Genomic DNA, 16,295 nt, shown 5'->3' on the forward strand with positions numbered 1-16,295 from the left:
AAACTGGAAATCCAAGGTCATGTCCTTCTAGAGGGCTCCTAACTAGAGACAGTATGGCAAGATAGAATGTGATGATATTTCCCTGCCTTTCATAGAATATCAATGGAATAATAATATATTTACTCTTTTGTGTCTAGCTTCTTTCGCACACCTTGTGTTTTAGAAAATAATTTACGTTATTGCCTATATTGGTAGTTTCTTCTCTTTAATATTATTGTATAGAATCACTTTGTATGAAAATACCATAATTGCTTTATCTAGCCTTCTGTTGTTAGACACCTGAATTGTTTCTAGGTTTTGGCTATTATGAATAAAAATATCAGCATTATTATACATGTGCTTTTGTGGCCATATGTGCATATTTATGAATATGTGCCAAGGAGAGAGGTATTGCTATATCACATAGTAGCCTATTTTCTATTTCAGTAGATGAATGTCAGTGTTTTTAAAAATGGTTGTACAAATGTTTCCTCCCACTAGCAATGCATGAGGGTTGAATTTTCTCTACATTTTCCCTGATACTTAATATTATCATTATTTTTTATTTAAACGTTTTGGTGAGTGCATAATCATAATCTCGGATTGGATTTAATTTGTATTTCTCTGATGAGTAATGATAGTAATGATGTTGAGTTCCTTTTCAAATTCCTTCTCATCAGTTGAATGTCTTACTTCATGAAGTGGCTGATCATTTTTAAGTTTGTATTCTTTGTCTTTGCTTTGTTGATTTGTAGGAGAATATTATACAGTCTTTACATAAAGCTTTTATCACATACTTGTATTTTAATATCTTTCCCAATCTTTGGCTTGCCTATTCACTTCTTAATCATGATTTTCAGGAACAAACTTCTTAATTTTAATGAAATTCAGTTTATCATTTTTATATTTGTTGTTGTTTTCTTCTGTTCAAGAAAGATTTGTCTACACCCAGGTTGTGAAGATATTTTTCTGTTTTCTTCCAGAAGTTGGATTGTTTTAATTTTATATTTAGGACTAAGATCAAACTCAAATTAATTTTTGAGTATGGTCTAATATAAATCTTAAGCTTCATAATTTTTCCATATGGTTACCTAGTCATTCTAATATCACTGTAAAAAAGGACATTTCTCCCCCACTAATGAGGTAACTAATTCAGGTGACTGTGTGTTCTTGGATATATTTCTAGGTGTTCTTTTCTCTTCCATTGACTTATTTGTCTAACATCATGCAACTGACTCCTTAATGTAATTTATAATGTCTTATTCTAGTTGCTTTATTACATATAGGTATGTATGTATGTACGTATGTATTATTGCAATCCTGTCTTCAATAATGTATCCATTTTGGTATTGTCAAGTATTTTTACATGTGTCTTTAAAGGGCATGCAGTTGGATTGGGCTCCTTTAATTTTTTGTACTATCTCTGACTTTAAGTTAGAGCTATCAGGGGCACCTGGGTGGCTCAGTCAGTTAAGCGTCCGACTTCAGCTCAGGTCATGATCTCACGGTTTGTGGGTTCGAGCCCTGCGTCGGGCTCTGTGCTGACGGCTACCTCAGAGCCTGGAGGCTGTCTTTGGATTCTGTGTCTCCCTTTCTCTCTGACCCTCCCCTGCTCATGCTGTCTCTCTCTCTCTCTCAAAAATAAATAAAACATTAAAAAAAAATTTTTAAAGTTAGAGCTATCAGACAATTTTTATATAATTTGTTATTTTTTATTTTATAATTTTTAATGTTTATTTTTTAGAGAGAGAGAGAGAGAGAGAGAATGAGCAGGGGAGGGGCAGAGAGAGGAGACACAGAATCCCAAGCAGGCTCTGAACTGTCAGCACAGAGTCTGGTGTGCAGCTTGAACTCATGAACTGTGAAATTATGACCTGAGCCGAGGTCAGATGCTTAACCAACAGAGCCACCCAAGTGCCCCTATAATGTGTTATTTGTAGGTTTGTGTGTTAAATCTACCCTCTTGCTATTTGTTTTACACTGGTTCATCTGTTCTTTTTTTTCCCTGCCTTTTTTGGCTTTAGTATTTTTATCCCATTTTATTTGCATCATAAGTTTCTTAGCTATATCTCTTATTTTATGTTTTTCGTTGGTTGCTCTAAGGTTTACAATATGTATTGTTAATGTATCACATCCTACATTCCAATAACATTTTACTTTCTCATACATAATTAAGAACTTTAGCATTAATACTTCTTTTCCTGCCTTCTGTTCTCTCTGGAGAAGATCTTGATATTTGAAACCAAGATCTGAATACTAGGTATGCTCATTGCTGTTGGGGTGTCATTGCTTCTGGGACTTTTCAGCTAAGAGAGCAAGCAAATGTATGTGTATAAACTTCATCTCTATAAACTAAATATGAGTGCATTCTGATAGCTGCAATTCTAATCCATTACTAGATGAATCATTTGAGCCTACTCTCCTCACTGACTTTGGACTTTGCTCCAATAATGAGAAAGCTGGCACCCACTGCTCGCCATCCATTTACATAATTGTTCAATTTTAGTATATATGCACGGCGATCGGAATCGTTAACCTGTACCCTGTGGGAAACAACGTAATGAACAGGAGTGCAGGATTTATGTACAATTTCCTTTGTCCTTATTTTTACAAATTCCATTCATTTCCAAAGTTACTTAAGTATCTTATTCTCCCACCCTCTTAGGTGAGTTTGCTTCATACCTTTATACTGCAGATAGATTGTTTTGTCACAGTCTCTGTTTCCTTTCAGGAGACCCTAATCCTTTTAATGATTTTTTTCTGATTTGCATACATTAAGTTCACTCTTTATGCTTTAAAATTCTGTGAATTTTTACAAATGTACGGTGTCATTGTGGTCGGTCATTACAGGTGTTACACAAATGCCTAGTATCATCCAGAATAATTTCACAGCCTTAAAATCCTTTGTGATTCACCTATCGAACCCTCCCTCTTCCTCCCAACTCTGACATTCACTGATCTTTTTGCTTCTATATAGTTCTGCCATTCCCAGAATGTTATAATTGTAATCATACATTATGCAACTTTTTCAGACTGACTTCTTTCACTTAGCATAATCCATTTAAAATTCATTCATGACTTTTTCAAGTTTGATAGCTCATTTTTTTAATTGCTGAATAATATTCTATTGTATGCATATAGCACAGTGTGTTTACTATTCACCTATTGAAGGATATCTTGATTGCTTTCAGTTATTTTGTGTGATTTTGAATAATGCTGCTATAAACATTTACATGTCAGTTTTTATGTAAACATAAGTTTTCACATCAGTTGGGTAAATACCTAGGAGCATGATTGCTAGATCAGACAGTAAGACAGTATTTGGCTTTCTAAGAAACTGCAAAACTGTCTTTCAGAGTGCTTGTACCATTTGTCATTCCCACGAGTAATGATTAAGAGGTCCTGTGGTTCTGCATCCTTCTCAGGAAATGGTAATGTCAGCTGTTTGGATGTTAGTTTTTTGAGTAGGTGTGTAGTGGTATCTCATTGTTGTCCGAATTTGCAATTTCCTAGATAAATAGTCCTGAGTATCTTTTCATATGCGTATATTTCATTTTTATATCTTCTTTGATGAGGTGCCACTTAAGATCTTTTTTCCATTTTTTAACCATTTTTTAATCAGGTCATTTGTTTCTTATTGAGTGTCAAGTGTCCTTTGTATATTTTGGATGAAAATCCTTTATCAGATACCTACTACCAAATATTTTCTTTCAGTCTGTAGCTTTTCTTTATATTCTCTTAATATTCTCTTTATATCCTTTATGTTCGCTTCTGTCTTTTGCAGAAGTTTTTAATTTTAATAGAGTCCAATTTATCAATTTTTCTTTCATGTGTTATGTTTTTGTTTTTATTTTAAAGCCTCATGCCCAGATAAATGCTGCCCAGGTTTCCTCATATGAATTCTACAGGTGTTGCAGTTTTGCATTTTACGTTTGTATTTAAGATTCGTTTTGAGGTAAACTTGTGAAATGTGAGGTTTGTACTTAGGTTGATTTTTCCCCCATATGAACATACAATTGTTCTTGTACCATTTGTTGAAGACACTATTCTTTTTCTGTTGTATTGCTTCTGTCTTTTCTGAAAGATCAGTTGAATTTACTCATTTGAATCTATTTCTGGGTTTTCTATTCTGTTCCAGTAGTCTGTCTGTTCTTTACCAATGCCACCATTGTTTTGATTATTGTAGCCTTAGAGGACGTCTTAAAATCTGGTAACTTCTCATAAAAACTTTAGAACTGGTTTGTCAGTATGGGTGAAATAGGTTACTGGCTTTTTGATTGAGACTGCACGAAGATCAAGTTGAGAGTATCTGATATTTTGATAGGAATGAGTTTTTCCATCCATGAACTTGGATAATTTCTTCATTTATTTAGATTTTCTTCCATTTCTTTCATCAGAATCTTGGAGTTTTCCACATCTAGATACTGTACCTATTTTGTTAAATTTCTACTTAAATATTTCATTTTTGTTATTGTAAAATTTTAAAAATTTGATATTCCAGTTGTTCATTACTGGTATATAGGAAAAAAGTTAACTTTTTTATATTGGTCTTGTATCTTTAAACTTTGTTATACTCACTCTTAGTTCTAGGAGTTTGGGATTGATTGATTGATTGATTGATTGATTGATTGATTGATTTTCTATGTAGACAATCATACCACCTGCAAAGAAAGAGTTGTATGTCTTCCTTCCCAACTGGCTTATTTTGGTTGGCGTATTGTGCCAGGCAGGGCTTCAAGTACGATGTGAGCAACATTGGTAAATATTTCTTTGTCTTCTAGAATTGGTGATTTCTTTGGTGATTTCTATGGTAACTCTGATGTTAGTCTGTCTTATTCCTTCTGCTGATTATTATCTTTTCAACAGTAGCTTTAATAAAACATCTTGGTGTTTTGTGTCCAATCTTACGTTTTCCCTGGAATACTATACTCTCTAGATTTACAACTTTAGTTCTTTCCTTACTTTAGTTTTTAAGCTTTTCACAAATATTTTAATGTATCATCCATTTCATTTGATCAATTTTGTAATTCAGACACACCTTTTTCCTTGAGCCTCACTGATTTCCCTATTGTTGGGTTCTCTCGGACTTAATCTCTTTGCCTACATTGGATAGTTATTTGTCTTATCCTCTATGAAAAGATCTCAGTTTCAATAGTGACCATGATATTCATTGATGATTCTAATTTATATGTCTCTTTAGGATTATTGTTATCTGGTGTCCTTCTATGTTTTTATGTCTACAGTCGGAACTATGCCTTTGAATTAATTTCATGTTTGAAATTTAATATAATGAATTATTCTTTACAAGTTGTTCTAGATTTTAAAATAATTAGGAAAAATCACTTCAATTCATGAATATTTTCTTTGGAGCTGGGCACTTTGTCTACTTTTCCCATACCATGTTCTATTTTTTTTTCCTGTTTCATACCCATGGAGAATAATTGTCTAGCTTTCTTTTTTTTATATCACTCATGTTTGAACATCCCTCATATCCTCTTTTCTCTAGAACAGGTTTGGTGATTTTAACTTCTTTTCCCATTGGATATGAAACAATTTCCCCCAAATGAGCACTATTTTGCGAGTAGTTATTTTGTGTGATATAACCTCTTATGTAGCCTAATAGAGGTGGACTGTGGAGAAATGTTACAGAAAAAGAGGAGCTGAAATGCTAGTACTTATTTTTAGAAATTCTATACTCTGTTCTTTTTTTCTAAGGTTTTGTTTAATGTCCTGTACCACAGTTTAGTTCATCTTGTCTGTGAGGAATATCCCATTATTGTGAGGGGACATTTCAAGATCTAGATCATTCCACAATTCTATGTTTAGATCTAAGGCTTTAGTTTTCCAGGGAGACACAGTCCTACAGTTTACTTCTCCCCTTTCATCTCCCTCTCTCTATATTCCTTTATACCATTACATTAAACATAAAAAGACTGTGGTGTGGTAAAAATGATACTTGATTGTGAAACTTGAGTTCTGATTTGAAGATATGGTTTTGACCTTAGCTAAGTGACCTGTACCAAATTCCATTCTTACCTGAAAAATGTCTGCACAGGAAGGTGATGAGAGTAAAGTGATTTCAACAATATGACTTCCACAGTTTATTTTAGTGATAGTTTTCCATAACTATGAATTTCTGAACTTCCTGAATCAATGGCTAAAAGTAAATTGTTGAATCTATAAAATTTATGTAGGTAGAAAGTTACAAATAATTAAGTCTAACATTCATATATAACATATATGTGGATAGCAAAATCCTCAATATTTAGAGGAACATGAATTAATAGTTTTACATACCCTAAAGCAGCCTTAAATAATGAGTTTTTTGGAGCATCTGGTGGTTCAGTTGGTGAAGCTTTGGACTTCGGCTCAGGTTGTGACTCAGAGTTCGTGAGTTGGAGCCCTGCATTGGGCTGTCTGCTGAAAGCACCAGAGTCTGCATGAAATCCTCTGTCTCCCTCTCTTTCTGCCCCTCACTCACTTGCTTGCACTCTCTCTCCCCATTATAAAATAAACATTTAAAAAAGATAATGAAGTTTTTAAATTTATATTAACACAGTGATAAAATTAAGCGGCAAATTGAGAAATTATCTGATTATTCAGTCTCCCTCATACTTTCACCTGAAGCTTAGGCAACTAAGCATTGGAGAAAATTACTGTCGTAGCAATCCTCTTGAGATTGTATTTTTAGACAAATTTGATACCTACACATAAACAAATAAGCAGTTTTTCGTAGGGTAAAAGAACAAGCCAAATTATATTTGATCCAGATAGTTTTGCCCCGACTGACACCTGTATGTCTGTCTTATAACTTTGCTTTATATTTAAAGCAACAGATTTCTCTTTTGACTAGGCTGTTTTTTAGAGTGATGGGCACTGTGTTGTGAATTAATCCTTTATACCGTTTCTTTTTAGTTAACCTGAAAAAGCTCCACGTTACTTCACTTTTAAGAATAATAGAAAGAGGGAGCTGGTGGTTGCTTTTGTCATGTGGTAGTGGCATCATATGATATTCCCAGTCTGATCATGCATGAATGCCTTAAGTGGAAGATTTATTATGAGGAATATTTTCCTTACTTTAAACACTCTATTCTTATAGCGGAAGAGTGAGATATGGTTCTATTTGTAAACAACTGAAGCATAATATCTGCGATACATCATGTAAAGGTATAATCACTGTCAAAGTGCCAAGGTACCATCACAGAAAGTGACTGCTGTAATTGACAGAGATGGTGATCAGGCTCCAGAACCATTTGCTGATTGCATATTCATGATTCCACTTTGTAATATGCTGCAGTTACTCTGTGAGTTATTCTAAATGGATGTTTTAACATCACTAGACTGACACTATGCATTCTGAAATTTGCAAGTCTAATCTTTAACACATCTCTTTCTGCTTTGTCTTGGAATGTCTAACTCGTGAAATGAGAACTTAGCTATTGGCCTGAATAAGAGGTTGCATGTTTATGCCATTGAAACAGTGCAGTCAAATGAATTCAGCCCTTTTTGATTTCACTCCTGAAACTCTGTCTTTTTACAACTTTAAAGTAAACATTGGCAGTCAGTTAAAACTAACTTCTATATGCAGTGATTCTCATCAGTACTTTTACATGGCCATTTCATCTCTCACTGAGAGGTATTTATATAGCGATGGACTTTAACTATTTTAAATATTATCCCCCACTGGGGTCATCTACAGTGTCTCATCCTATGTGTTGTGTAGTGGATTCCTTCACCTTGACAAACTGATTTTGAAGTGATGGAGAATATCTATAAATTATCCTCAAATAATGTGGAATGTGGATTGACAAAATGTAAATGTATCAGCATTATATGGGAATTAAATGCAAATAGTATAGAGAATAAAAATAATGTGTCCCAATAATGAACTTTTGATTTAATTTCTATTCCTTATTATGGTAGGAAAAAGTAATGGGGTTTATGAAGAAATCTATAAATTATACCACAAACCTTTTCAGTAGTCTGAAAGAGAGGCTAAGAGGAGATGTGGAAAACCAAGATAGCACTCAGAGGAAAGGAGATTAAATCTCTTTTTTAAAAAATTAGGGTATGTTCAAAAATGTATTCATGTCCTTAATTTAATATAAGAAAGTCCAGGTTGATAAATAGATTTTAAGAGGTATAGAAATTAGAACAGACCTATGTTTCTATTGGTTTCAAAATGTAATGTAGTATTTCTCAAGTGTTTTAATTCTTTAAGTAAGATTATACACATAAATATAGTTTTTAAAATAGGCGTTTTATAAAAGTAGGGTACAGATATATAAAAGTACATAAATATAGAAGTATAGAAATAAAAAATGCATGGCTCAGTGAGCCTTTATAAAGTGTACATGGCTCTACACTTTGGATTTTAAAACCATTCTATAAAAAAATTATCTACCTCTCGTGAAGGTAAAGATACAGGAATATTCTAAGTATAATTTTTCCAAATTACATTCTTTAACATGAGAGTTAAGGAGTAATTGAATAATACTGAAATTATCTCTGGGGTAATTTTAGAGTAGAAGTAATGATTCTTCTGTAGGTTACCTGCCTGTAAGAGACCTGTATTTAAACAAAACCAGTAGGCTCTTCTGTCTGGAAGTTTGGCAAAACCATGTTGGTAAAAGCAATCATGAGTAAGTCATGCTAATCATAGTGAAACTTACGGTATAATCTTCAACATAAATCATAGTTTAATTTCTACAATTATGATTAATCTCCACAATTAGGTGTATATAACACATCTTAATGTTTATATTTTTCCTTCAAAGCTTTATGCCGATGCTTCTTTCTGATATTTATATGCCAAATACACCTGAAAAATGCCATAATTATTTCAAAAGCCAAGAATTCTATTCTGCATTAGAAAGACTGTTTCCAAAAAGTTATTTAAAATTGGAAGAGAACACTTGGAAAAATTCATCTAAAAGAGCAAACTAATACCATTAGAAGATTTCCCCTTCATTTCATTTTCCATTTAGGGCCTATTGTCATTTATCATTCATTTATTTATCCAAAAAACTCCATGACCTTGACATATCTTGCTTTGTTTCAGGTGTTAAAAAAAAAAAAAAATGATGGCAGAGTATTTGCCCTCAAAGAGCTTATCGTCTCTGTAAAGGTGTTTAAGGTAGTGGATCACAAACATCTCCATTTATCCACTTATTCAATAAATAATTATTGAATTCCTGCCTTGTGCCAGGAAAATAATAGGCATTTTGTATAGCGTGTTTAATAAAATAGACAAAACTCTTGCCCAAACTTTAGAGCTTATATTCTGTAAAGGCAGACAGTGATAAGGAAAGGATACTAATAAGCATTAAATGTGGCAGATTGGTCAGATTTTTTGGCTTTAATTAATTACCTTACTATATCTAAGCCTCTTTGCATTGTGGCTTTGCACTTACCTTGAATACAGGCTAGTTTTTAAACTTGCTTTGGAAAACAGAATGTGTTGGAAGTGGCAGTGTGATGATTCCAAGTCTTGACCAAAGATGCCTTGTACATTTCTACTCTGTCTCTGAATCTTTCTTCTCTCATGAGAATAAGCTGAGAGGCCATCCTGGACTAAGACGCTCCTATCCAAACCAAAGGTAGACCTCAGATGATAAGTGAGCTTAACCAAGAAAACCGAGTCTAGTTATAATCAGCAAAGCTATCTAAGCTACCCAATACTGAGTATTGGTTTTTACTGAGTATGTATGTCATTGAGTCTTGGTGGTCATTTGTTATGCAGCTTTATTGTGGCAACAGATAACGGACACGTGTGGTACATAGATAATGAACGTGACAAAAGGGAAAAATAAATAAGAGACAAGATTGCAAAGACTGGGAGTAGGAGAGATGGCCAGAAGTACTTCAGTGAAAATCTGCAGTAAAAATCTGAAGCCAAGTGGGTGTCTAGTGGAAGACCATTCTGGGCATAGGGAACACTGAGAGCAAAGGGCCTGAGTAAATAAAGGTATACATAAATAAAAGGTATACAAACTGTTAAGTAAGATCTAAAACTGCCTGTTCACAGATGACACAATCACCTATGTAGAAAATTTTTAAAAAATTAAAGAAAAACCTCCTGAAATAATAAGCAATTACAGCAAGTGTGCAGGATACAAGATATGCAAAAGTCAATTGCTTTCTTATATATCAACAATGGAAAAGTAGATTTTGAAATTGAAAACAAAATATCATTTACATTAGCATACAAAAACTGAAATAGTTGAGTATAAAGCTAACAAAATAGGTGCAAGAGATGCATGAGCAAAACTACAAAACTCTGATGAATGAAATGAAGGAAGTTAATCAGTGGAGAAATATTTTATGTTCATTGATAGGAAGACTCAATATTGTCAAGGCGTCAGTTCTTTCCAACTTGATCCATGACTCAATGCAATCACAACAAAAATTCCAGCAAGTTATTTTGTGTCTATCAAGGAACTGATTCTAAAATTTATATGGAGAGGCAGAAGACACAGAATGGCCAATACAATACTGAAGAAGGACAAAGCTGGAAGAAGGTAAAATAAAAGAGAAAAGCTAAATGAAAACAACCCATAACCTAATACTCACACTTTGTAGAAAAAAATAACTCAGAATGAGTCACAGATTTAAATATAAAATGTAAAACTGTAAAACTTTTAGAAAAAATAAGAGAAAACCTTTAAGTTCCAGGGATAGGCAGAGAGCTCTTAAACCTGATGTCAAAAGCATTATCCATAAAAAGAAGAACTAATAAATTGGATCTCATCTAAATTTAAAACATTTGCTCTGCCAAAAACCTTCTTAAAAGAAAAGAATAAGCTACGGACTGAGAAAATATTTGTAAGCCACGTATCCAAAAAAAGACTGGGACCTAGAATATACAAAGAAGTAAAAAAACCTCAACAATAAGATTAGCAGTCCAAAGAGTAAATGGGCAAAAGTCATACACAGACATTTTATTGAAGGGGATATACAGATGACAAATAAGCACATAAAAAGATGTTCAACATTACCATTAGCCAAATGCAAATTAAAGCTGCAGTAGAATTAGCTCTGCATGCATATCCAAATGGCTAAAATTTTTTAAAATGTTGGGGAAGATATGGAGAAATTGGATTGCTCATACACTGCTCATAGGAGTACAAAATGCTAAGGCCACTTTGGAAAACAATTATATGTTTCATATAAAATATTCAACTATCATATACGACTCAGCAATTGCATTCTTTAGCATTTACCTCAGAGAAATTAAAACTATATTTACACAAAAACATTCTTAACAGTCTTATCCATAATAAACACAACCCGGTATCAATTCAGATACTCTTCTTTAAGTGAGTGGTTAAACTGTGGTGCATACATACCACAGAAAGTTAATTAGCAATCAAAAGGAACAGACTTGACAAACAGCAACTTGAGTGAATTTTTTTTAGATTTTTATTTATTTTTGAGAGAGAGACAGGCAAAGTACAAGCGGGGGAAGGACAGAGAGAGAGGGAGACACAGAATATGAAGCAGACTCCAGGTTCTGAGCTGTTAGCACAGAACTTGACATGGGGCTTGAACCCATGAACGGGCTTTGGATCATGACCTGAGCCGAAGTCAAAGGCTTAACTGACTGAGCCACCCAGGTGCCCCAATAACTTGAGTGAATCTTAGGGGAATTATACAGAAAGAAAAAAACAATATCAATAAGTTATATACTCCATGATTTTATTTATATAACATTCTTGAAATGACAAAATTATTTAGATGGAAAACAGATTAATGGTTACTAAGGATCAGATAGGCATTGAGATTGGGGAAAGAAGGTGGTTGTTATCATAAAAGGGCAGCAAGAAGGATCCCTGTTATGATAGTGCTGTGTTTTGTTTTAAATATGGTGGTAGAAACACAAACCTGAAAATGTGATACAATTACATAAAACTACATAGACACATGTATGCCTATGCACACACACACAAGTACATTTAAAGCTGGTGAAATCTGAATAACACTTATGGGTCATATCACTGTCAATTTCCTGATTCTAATGTTGCATCGTAATTATCATTGGGGGAAATTGGCTAAAGGGAACTTGGGATATCTCTATTTACTTCTTATAACTTTATGTGAATCTATACCTCAAAATAAATAGTTTAATTAAATAATAGCTAAGTGTATAATTATCATAAAACTGATTAATTTCACCTTTACCCATGAAAAGAATAATATATGTCCATGGAAAGATCTGTACACAAATGTCCATAATAGTAATATTGATAATTGTGAAAATCTGGAACTGATCCAAATGCCCATCAACAGATGAATGGATAAATACATTGTGGTATATCCATACAATGGAATTCTGTCTGGCAATAAAAAGAACAAATTACTGGTACACAAATAACATGGATGAATTTCAAAAACATGTTGAGGAAAAGAAGCCAGATACGAGAGAGCAATTATTGTATGACTCCATTAATATGCATTTGTAGAACAGGGAACACTAATCTATGTTATCAGAATGATCAGTGGGCCTGATCCCAAGGTGGGAGTTTGAGTGCTCCTGGTCAGAAGAAGAAGACTTTTTGAAAAGTGATAAAATGTTCTATATTTTGATTATAGTGATGATTATAAGGATGTATACATTAATCAAATTATAGGATTAAAATCATGCATTTTATTTTATGTGAAAGATACCTCAGAAAAGGGGATTTAAAAGAAAACACATCCTTGTGAGATAAATCATATGAAGTTGGGTATTTATTTCATATAAAGAAAGTCTCTCAGATAAGGTGACATTTGTCCAGAGACATGACATTAATGAGAGTGACAAAATATCTTAGTGAGAAATGTTGTGTGCAGCAAAAACAGAAAATACACATCCCTCACAAGAGATTTAGCTTCGTGTATTTGCATATCTCTGAGGCCAGTGTGGCTGGGGTGAGTGGTAAGAAACAAGGTCATTTTTCTAAGTGCAAGACAAGGGGGCAGGGGTGGGCACATAGCATTCAAAGTCATTTAGCCTGTGATTGTGAGTGAAATGGTCAGCCTTTAGACAGCAGAAGAATAACATGCTCTAACTATGTTTTAATGGGGTTACTTTACCTATTGGTAAAGAATAGTGTCTGATCATACCATATGGGAAATTATGTTTTCCTCCTTTTGCGAGATCTTTAATTCAGGTTTCATTTCTGTGAAATGAATATTTGTTCAAGTCCCAGGAATCAACTTGACACTCAAGATGTTCTCCTGTGAGTTCATTTCAGAGCTTATCTGTCTACTAAAATAAAATAGGATCTCTAAACTTTTCTATTCCCTTGACATTTAAGAGATAAAAGGTTATTTTTTATAGATATTCCAAAACCAATAACATAAATAATTACAAAAATGTTAGGATAAAAAATATCTAAGTAACTGCATCATGGTTGTAAAAATGCCAAAAATGACTTCAAAATGATTACGTATGATACACATTGGAGGGAATTTGTTGGTGCTTCTAAAAATGATTTTTTTTTGTATGTGAGTAAAAATAGCACAGACGCAAGAACAGCCACATGGTGCCATCAGAGAACATAAGTCACATAACATGAGATTAACAAAACTGTATCAAGTCAATACAAATCAGTTAATTTTGCTAATGACTGCCATGCATGGTAAAAATAGACAGTGAGCTCTATTCTGGCATAATTAACAAGCACATGTCTACTATGGAGCATAGAAATTATAGTAAATAGTAAATGGGGAAAGAAAAAGAAGAGTGGGAATGAGGAGGCAGAAACAACTGGAGCAGTTGCTCATACGCAGCGATGCAGCGCCTAGCATTTAGCTCATCTGTAACATAGCGTCTGGCAGTGTGATGGCAGAAAGTCTGCAAAAATCACGACTTGATGCACATGACCCAGCAGGGTCCAGAATCAGGTCACAGCGATCCCAAACACCTTTCTAAGAAAAAGAATCAACTTATTGACAACTGTTCCAAAAAAGTGTGAACCAGATGGTTATTAGAGAGTCAGTTTATATATGTTCTGTCTTGCCTTAACAGACCTAATTTTGCTTCTTGGTCTTTTATGAAAAACTTGAGTTCCTTCTTTGAAAAAATATTGAAACAAATAACTTTGGTGTTGTTTTCAAGAAAAAAAAATGAGTGCTTATCTGAGTTAGGTGTATTCTTTCTCTCTCTCTTTTTCCAAATTGGAATTGATATAATGATGTGGTTGTCCATTCTGGAAAAATGTCCTTTTTCAACCAGTTTATCTCTCACCGATCTCATCATCTGTAGAATAAAACTACATAGCTATTTCATCCATTATTGAGGTAGTAGTGTTCAGATGAAAAATAAAAATTTATCAACATCCTCTGTGACTGCCTCAAAGATTTTCATGCAAGTGCACATTCGTTTAAAAACATTTCCTCACAGCCTCCTGTGGGCAGGGGATACAGGGACAGATAAAACCAAGTTTCTGCCATTCGCTTAATAATCCATTGTGGAGGATAGCATATAAATACAGAATTAAAATATTTAAAGGAGTTTAAAATTTACTGAACCCCAAGACACATTTCTGGAACCCTCAGACTAGGTACCTTACCACTAGAGTACCTTACACTTATCCTTATATAATTGAAATTCATTCGTTCATTCATTCATTCATGTAATAAGTTATTTTTGACTGCCATTTAGCATCTGCATGATATTGTTCAAGGTTGTGTGTGATGTCCAGAATAATAAACAAATTCACTATCTTCATTGAGCTTATATTAGTTGTTGAAGAGAGCAAAACAATAAACAGATATTATAATCTTTTTTTTGTTTTGTTTTAAAACAAGTTCTGGTCAGTTTTATTAAAGAAAAATTTTGCGTGATTTACTTTTCGCCAGTCTGTTCTGGCATGCTTCGAATGATATCAAAATCATCTGGGTCAATAATAGCCAATGTGCACACTCTGCAGTATTTCCCACATGCTGTGCCCAATGCAGTATTATTGCCACTGTAGTGATGGACACCTGTTTGGGCCAACATAGCATAGTTATCTATTTCAGATCTCCTCAAGGCTGGGCAGTTGGCGGGTATGACCAGTTTCGCTTTGCCATGTTTGATAATTTTCAGCATCTGCTTGTACCCTAACAAGTACTTTCCACTTTTCGTAACAAGTTGGAGCCTAGAGTTGAGGGACTCCAGTGACTTTTTCCTCATTTTTGCAGCCACCGTCTTCCTGCATTTGGTGCAGGATGGACCCAACCAAAAGCAGCTGCCAAGATGGTCGGGAGATAATATAGATAATATAATCTTAAGTAATGCTAGTTATTAAGAAGAAAAATGGCACAGTACTTGGGTAGCTCAGTCAGTTAAAATGTCTGACTCTTGATTTCTTTGGCTCAGGTCATGATCTCCTGGTTCGTGAAATCGAGCCCCATGTTGGGCTCGGTGCTGACAGTGTGGAGCCTGCTTCGGATTCTCTTTGTCTTCCTCTCTTTTTGCCCCTCCCCTGTTTGTGCTTGCAACCCCCCCTCAAATAAATAAAATTTCCAAAAAAAGAAAAATAGAGGGGCAAATTGTTACAGAGTAATAGAATAAAGATTGTTGTAGATAGTCATATTACAAAAGGCCTCTTAAAGGAGGTGATATTTTTTAGAGACCTAAATAAAATTTTGTCAGTGTTCTATACTGCTATAACAAAATACCACAAATCCAGTGGCCTAAAACAATATGGAACCTCACAGTCCTGTAGGTCAGAAGTCTGATATACATGTCATTGGGATAAAATTAGTGTCAGGTGAGTTGCATACCTCTGAAGACCCCACAGAGAAATTTGTTTCCCCATTTTTTTCTCCAGATACTAGAGGCTGTCCACATTTTTAGCTCAGGGCTCCTTTCTTCTATCTTCAAAGTGAATGGATCAAGTGTTACCACATCACGTTTTTCTTACCTTCCTCCGGCATCCTATCTTACTATGATGAACTCTCCATCTCAAGTCCTTTAATACTACTCAGATTTTCAAAGCTCCTTTTGCCCTGCATCATAATGTATCCACAGGATCCAGGGATCAGGACACGGACATCTTTTAAGATGGGGTGCATTATTATGCTTACCGCAGAAGTAAGTGTTGTATGTAAATATTTAGAGAAAGAGCATGCAAGGAAGAAGTAATAGGCGAGTGCAGAGACACTGAATTGGAAATGAGACTGATGTGTTTGTGTCTGTGAGACCAGTATGTCTGGAGTGGGTGGAAAGACATAGCAGTAAGTGACAATGTCAGTGGATTAAGCAGGGCCCAGGGAAAGTATGGCCTTGAAGTCATGGTAATATTACTTTTGTTTTGATTATTATAACCAAATCACAAGAAGGTTTT

General features: G+C 34.3%; 1 pseudogene; it reads right to left on the reverse strand.

Moving 5' to 3' along the window:
• Nucleotides 1–14,809: 14,809 nt before the first annotated feature.
• LOC144226762 (large ribosomal subunit protein eL30 pseudogene) lies at nt 14,810–15,885 on the reverse strand (annotated as a pseudogene).
• Between the last annotated feature and the right edge of the window lie 410 nt (nt 15,886–16,295).

Source organism: Crocuta crocuta, unplaced genomic scaffold, assembly GCF_008692635.1.
Source record: "Crocuta crocuta isolate KB4526 unplaced genomic scaffold, BGI_CrCroc_1.0 scaffold959, whole genome shotgun sequence".
Classification (NCBI taxonomy): domain Eukaryota; kingdom Metazoa; phylum Chordata; class Mammalia; order Carnivora; family Hyaenidae; genus Crocuta; species Crocuta crocuta.